Raw genomic sequence first — 7,718 nt, forward strand, 5'->3', positions numbered from 1 at the left:
TGGAAGAGCACGAACACCGAACTACAGGCCCAGTCTGACTCTTTGATGAGAGAAAACTGCAGCTTGCAACAGAACATCCAGAAGTTGCAGAAGGTAGTACAGTCAGGAGAAGCTGTGAGGACAGCAAACCTGACCACCAAAGCTACCATTGACGAGGGAAGCCTCCGCAATAAGGCTCTACAGGAGGAACTTCAGCAACTCAACCAGAAGCTTGTCGAGGTCAAGCTCTGGAAGAGCACGAACACCGAACTACAGGCCCGGTCAGTGTGTTTGACAAGAGAAAACTGCAGCTTGCAACAGAACATCCAGAAGTTGCAGAAGGTAGTACAGTCAGGAGAAGCTGTGAGGACAGCAAACCTGACCACCAAAGCTACCATTGACGACGGAAGCCTCCGCAATAAGGCTCTGGAGGAGGAACTTCAGCAACTCAACCAGAAGCTTGTCGAGGTCGAGCTCTGGAAGAGCACGACCATCGAACTACAGGCCCGCTCTGACTCTTTAATGAGAGAAAATGACAGCCTGAGAATTCAAATCCAATCCGCCAACGAGGAGTTTGAGATTGGAGATCGTTTCAAGCGGAATTTCACGGTCTTAGAAGACATGGAAAGAACCCTGCTGGGAGAGAACGAGGTGTTGTTTAATAGCCACAAAGAGGTCCTCCTCAAAATCCTGAGCCAGGAAGATTACAAGAGTAAGCATGATCTTCTAAAGAACCAGACCGACGCCTTGAAGGAGCAAAATGTCTCTTACACTCAAGCAGTCCAAGGGTTGAACAGCAGACTTGAAGAGCTCATTGCCTTTAAAACGAACTACAAGGCAATGAAACCAGAAAAGGCCATTCTCATCAGGCAGAAGAACACCCTGATGAAGCAAATGAAGGTCCTAGAGACAAAAGTCTCACGTGTAAAGAGCTACGATGACAAAAGTGCTGGGATTGAATCGGACGTTGTGACCCTGACCCAGGAAAATGGCGCCCTTCAACACCAAGTCAATGAGCTCAACAAATCACTGAATGATGCTTCCTCCGACGGTCCTTCCACGCCTTAAATTCATGAAAGTTATTTTACAATTTTATGTTTTAAAGGGTGTAGTTCGGGTGATCCGGCTTGCTCCCTTAAAAACATAGGAAGGTTTTTTTCCGGGTAACCTGGTTTCCTTCCTAAGCTACTTTTTCTTACTCTTTCATTTATATGTTTTAAAAGGGGGTATTCCGGGTGATTCGGTTTACTCTCTTAAAAACATATTTTTTTACTTTAATTTATATGTTTTAAAAGGCGGTATACCGGGTGATCCAGTTTCCTCCCTTAAAAACATATTTTTTTACTTTAATTTATATGTTTTAAAAGAAGGTATTCCGGTGATCCGGTTTCCTCTCTTAAAAACATTTTTTTACTTTAATTTATGTTTTAAAAGGAGGTATTCCGGTGATCCGGTGTCCTCCCTTAAAAACATATTTTTTCACTTTCATTTATATGTTTTTAAGGGGGTATTCCGGTGATCCGGTTACCGCTCTTAAAAACATATTTTTTTACTTTAATTTAAATGTTTTAAAAGGGGTATTCCGGGTGATCCTGTTTCCTCCTTTTAAAACATGAATTAAAGTAAAAAAATTATGTGTTTAAGGGGTTATTCCGGGTGATCCGGTTTCCTCCCTTAAAAACATATTTTTTTACTTTAATTTAAATGTTTTAAAGGGGGTATTCCGGGTGATCCGGTTTACTCCCTTTAAAACATGAATTAAAGTTAAAAAAATATGTTTTTTGAGGGTATTCCGGTGACCCGGTTTCCTCCCTTAAAAACATATAAATTCAAGTAAAAAAATATGTTTTTAAGGGGGCATTCCGGTGACCCGGTTTCCTCCTTTTAAAACATATAAATTCAAGTAAAAAAATATTTTTTTAAGGGGGTATTCCGGTGACCCGGTTTCCACCCTTTAAAACATATAAATTCAAGTAAAAAAATATGTTTTTAAGGGGGTATTCCGGTGACCCGGTTTCCTCTCTTTAAAACTTATAAACTAAAGTAAAAAAAATGTTTTTAAAGGGGTATTCTGGTGATCCGGTTTCCACCCATAAAAACATTTTCTTTGATTGATATAGTTCTTTGGGTTTTAACCGGGTGATCCGGTTTTCTCCTTAAAAAAGGACTATAAATAAAGATTCCTTGAAATGTATTTTCAGTGTCAGATTCAAATAAGTATTTCTATTTTGATATGTCTCCTTATCATGTTCTGTCAGAAGTTGTTAATAAAATACTTAATCACCATCATACTCCATGACTTTTCTCTGAGAATTTCTGATCAACATGATTTGATGGTTTCTGTAAAAATCTGTATTTTAGTTAATTTCTGGGTCAATATATTTCAAAATAAAATTTTAATTAGAGTTAACTGTTATTCTCACCTAAAGCCTTCCATTTCCACATCTTAATATAAAACTGTTTATATGAACGAGCTCCTCCGGAGAGACGAAGCACTTGAATGTGCCACAAACAAAAAAACAATAACAACTGGCAGTATTTTGGGACAAATCCAGACGTCGACCGCCTCGAGGGGTGAAGAGACTCTGCTGCTCATCTCCCACAGATTCCCTCACCCTAAAACGGGTGAAACGTAGTAAGGGATGACAAGTTTCACACGCAGCTCAGCCCATTTCATCGTGGAGCAGAGTTCAGTACGCCAATGAAACCTGGGAGTGCGTTCTTTAACTTGATTACGGGTTATTATGGGCATGCATTGGCATTCATAACCGGACCGTCCTCGAGGGTGCAGAATAAGACAATATGAAACCTGAAATGTAGCACCCGGTTCCTCTAACTGCTGAGTGTGAAGAGGAGTCTGCTCGGATCCTTCAGACGACACATCAAAGAGAAGAAGAAGAAGAAAAAAAAGTAATAGGCCTTCTTTCCTCCCTCCCTCCTTCCTTTCCTCCTTTCTTTCTTTCCTCTTTCCTTACATCTGCATGCACACATAGAACCAGGTACAGCTGCATGCACACGTAGAACCAGGTACATCTGGGGATTATTTTCAGCAATCCAAGATGGCAGCATGTTAGTCCATGTCCTCGTCAGTACTCAGTGTTGTCTGTTTTGTTTTTTACTAATAAGTCTTTTAATTTTTACTTTTAACTTTTCATACTGAACTAAAAAGCAAAGTATATACGTAGTGCTTTTGCACACCTTAATTGAGGAATAGGGGGTTATCTGCTTCCTGGATCATCTAATCGGGATACATTGCTCCAACCCTCGGAAAATCTCTCTTTTCCGGTCTCGAGAGCTCACTGCACCGTCACCTGCCTGGCGTCTCCACCTGACCACGCCACCGCATCTCCTCCTCACCTCTCAACGCTCCAGCTCCTCTGCGTGTGCGCACCACACAGACACGCATTCGCCCCACTCTCTCTCTCTCTCTCTCTCTCTCTCTCTCTCTCTCTGGATAGAGACAATGGCGCTTCTCGTGGCGCTACTTTGTGCGCTGTGTTTGTGGGACTTGGGACCAAGTGATCGTACCTGGTGAGTGCATCAAACAACGTGTACTGCCCGTCGGACATTGCTAATGGAGGCACTTGCTTCATGGCTGTAGTACAATCCGTACAAACCCCAAAGCAGTTGGCGCAGGACACAAACTTTTCAAGGAGTATGCTCACCTATATATATAAATTAAAAAAAAGTGGATACAAAAAATGTTCAAATCTTGTTTTTCATGCCGAAAGAGCAATAAAACATGTTTTTTTCAAATCCTAACTGTGGTTATCATAATTCATGTTCAATAATATTTATTATCTCTCTTTCCCATAGACCACCAGAGCACTGAAAACCTCAGCAATATTCGCTATCTCTTTCTCAGAGTCTTTCTTGCTCTGATCAGCTGAGTGTTTGATTTCCTTAATACTCCTGGATTCCGTGTTTTCCTTCATTTTCAGGTCTGATGTCACACAGTCTGATGTCACACAGCTGGACTTTCCTCTCTCTGAACGCGTGCTCTAGCGGGACAGCTTCGTGTGTTGCGTGGTAAAAGGGTCATTCAATTCGAAAGTCCAGGTCGAGGAAGAAACTCAGCCAAACACCTTCTCTATTCTGTTGATTTATATAGTCGGCGTTGATTTATATAGTCAGCGTACCATTGTGGGTCATGTGGTAGGCGTTGATTTTGGTTTCATTGAGTTCCTTCATTTTGCTCCAGATCGTCTGCGCTTCGAGGGCACAAAGCTAGGATTGCACAATAAAAGAAAAAGAGTTTCAATGTCAATGCCACTCTTGCTCATTACTCGTTCACACTAGAGTTGTCTTTTGTTGCTTCATACCTCCCTTTCAGGCTCCAGTAAAATCTCAATCTCTCTGTTCTTTTGCTTGCAGAAGCGGGGAACGTGTTCGATGGTGATGGCCGGGTCCGGTGAAGCCATGAAGTCTTTGAGAGAATGAAGATGCAGCCTCCCAGGGGCTGTCTATTTTACGGTCCTCCGGAAACGGGAAAAACCCTCGTCGCCAGAGCGCTAGCCAATGAGTGCAGTCAGGGTGAAAGAAAGGTCTCTTTCTTTATTAGGGAAGGAGCTGACTGCCTCACTGAGTGGGTAGGAGAATAACAATATTTACAAAGCAATGTATTTATAAATCAATAGAACAATAACAATATTTACAAATTGATAGAAATAAATAAAACAATTAATAAAAATAACAATATTTACAAATCAATAGAACAATTAAAAACAATATTTACAAATCAATAGAAATAAATGAAAGAATTAATACAATAAACAATATTTACAAATCAATAGAAATAAAATGAAAAATAACTCTCTGAACGCGTGCTCTAGCGGGACAGCTTTGTGCGTTGCGTGGTCGTCTTTCCAGCACATGAAACAAACACACATCTGGTCTTTGGGACAGAAGAGCTCCAACATCTTGTTGTGCTTCTTACACACCCTGTCCTCCAGGTTTGACACAGGGTCCATCAGCTGGTGCTTCTTAAGGGTTGTGACTCTCTGGTGAGGCTCCAGGTGAAGCTGGCAGTACGAGGCCAAACACACCAGACACGTCTTCTGGGCCTTGAGCTTCGGCACAAGGCAGATGTCGCAGGGTACCTCCCCTGGTTTGACAGGAATGTCATCTTCATCCCTCTCTCTCGTGTTTTGGAAATGCTCCACCATATCTCTGAACCCTGTGTTGACTACGGCCCGCGGCCCATTTTTTATTGGCCCGCAGCAGATTCTAAAAATATAATATAGAGAAAGTCAAGCAAATGGCAGCTAGCCCGCGAGCTCAACAATCACATTTTTGCCGTCCGAACAGAACACGAGAAAATGCCACACTAGCAGCTACGAGGTCGCTCAACTCACAGCGCGACACGGGAAACCTCTCAGACGCCAGAGATTGACCAGTTTTTGAAAGAGAAGGACCGACCAATTCATCAGCTGAGTGACCCTCAATGGTTGGCAGACCTGGCATTTCTAGTTGATCTTACTCATCATCTAAACACACTGAACAAGAGCATGCTGTGCGAAGCTCCGTCTCTTTGAGACACAACGACGTGACATCAATGTTGTGCACTTCCCCACGCTGTCTGAAATCAGAGCAGCTTCTAATGGAAAAGGTTCCTCAGATTTTTATAATATATTTAAAACAAATTATATATATATATATATGTAGCAGTTGTGTACTCTCTCTTCCTTGTGTTGTGTATTTTTCAGTCAGGCACATTTTCATTAGCTCCAACCAGCCGTTTATTCAGGTAGACAGATCTGGTAGTCTCGTGTCACGGAAATAACTCGTGGCAACAGCTCCGGAACAAGGAGACACGGAAAGCAAACAAACAATCACTGTTAAACACAACCTATAATAATCAACTCTATGAACAAATAAACACTTATTTCAATACCATAGCGGAGCTTGTACCGGATCCACATACTATGTAGACAACGTGCTGTCGACTGGGCAGAATCTTCGCGGTGCCCCACTCAAGTCTGCAGGGACCCAGCAGAGAGAGGCGCTCATGTCACGTGGGCAAGTGGAATCATTAACTCCGTAACATATGGCATAATTGACCTCATTTGATTAATTTTGCGATATACCTCACCTTGAGTGAGTGGCCCAGACTTTCGTATATTTTTCGGTTTGTGGCCGTCAGTGAAAAAGGTTTGGAAACCCCTGTACTAAATACTGCAGGACAAGACAAAAAAGACAAACATTTAGCACTTAACGCTTGTCCGGACCTTTCGTTTGTTAACATGAAGTCAGTCTTGAAGAGAATCTTTGACGATAATTCTCCACAAGAGGGAGCTAATGACCTCGGTGTGAGTGTGGCTGATGGCGACTCTCCCCACACGATTTACAGCAGGGGTCACTAACGGGGGTCCGGATCCGGACTTCCAGCCTGTAGTGGCGTTCCGTCGCCGTTGTTTTTATTAAGCCGCTAAAGAGCTGCAGACACATTGAGTTCCCCTTCCCACGCGGATGACAGGAGACCGTTCATTTCCTTTTCTTCGGTTTTTATTTTGAGCAGCAATAAAACATATACACAAAAAGGAATAATAGGTCAAACGATCATACGGTAAAAGAACTATCTGCTCTCATGCATAATGCAGCTCATTTCCAGCACCTGCTGCCGTCGTGACGTCATTAAATCACTTGGCTCAAACGTCAGCCATTACCATAAACATCTTTCAGTATATTTTACATACAGTTACTAAACCGTGATCATAATTCTGAATATTAAATTATAAACACTCCTGAAATTTCAATTAACCAAAAACACACAGCCTTACACAGCCGTTACGGCACTCGTTCAACGGTCCAGAAAACACGGTGACCAATTACGTTCATGTAAATCACATCACGTGATGCTACTCAGCCAATCAAATATGCGTATTTGGATAAGCATCGTGGCTTGAGTGAGAAACAGAGACTTTCTCCATTACTTAATAGAGTACCAAAAATTCAGAATCCTATTAGTACTTCATGCCGTTGTTTTTTTGTTTAATTTGTGGATTTTGTTTGCTAAAGTGAGCACTTGTTAGATGAGGCTGATGTTAGATTAGGAGACACTAGATGCCTCCTTTCCCTCATGCAAGTGAGGAATAGGGCATTTTACACAAGTGTCTTCTTCTTATTTTTATTTAAGTTATGTAATCATAAAAAAGCAAGTGTTAACATCTACAACAGTGCTGCTTACAACTGATGAATGTATCCAGTCGCTAAGATCTACATAAGAAGTTAAGGGCAGGAATAAAGAATAATAATGTATGTATGAATGCGTGTTATGAGCTGTGTTGTGAGTGCGTCTATAACTTTAATAATCAGCAGAAGTGTGTGTATGTCAGTGAATGCGCATCATGAGCCATGGGAAGTGTCCAGTGCGCTGCATGCCGAAGGTACTGCTGAAGAAGTTGAGGATTGTGGTGATGAAGACTATGATGGTTGTTACGTTGTTCAGGTAATCCAGACGTTTCTGCAGGGTGGAGTTATTCAGGTCCCGACGGCCTGTGACACACACACACACACACACACATACATTTTGACTCCCGTAATGTAAATGCACAAACTAAAATGCCACTTTATTTCCCTCCTTTAAACACTGAAATCTTCACATGCACAGACACTCTTGCACACACACTATGCATTCACTATGCTTTGCATTCACTATTTTCACTCCAGCTGACCAGTAGCAGACCACAATTAACCGATTTTCAGCAAATAAAACACACAATAAGCATAGCATGGGCTTC

Source organism: Taurulus bubalis (assembly GCF_910589615.1).
Source record: "Taurulus bubalis genome assembly, chromosome: 20".
Taxonomy (NCBI): domain Eukaryota; kingdom Metazoa; phylum Chordata; class Actinopteri; order Perciformes; family Cottidae; genus Taurulus; species Taurulus bubalis.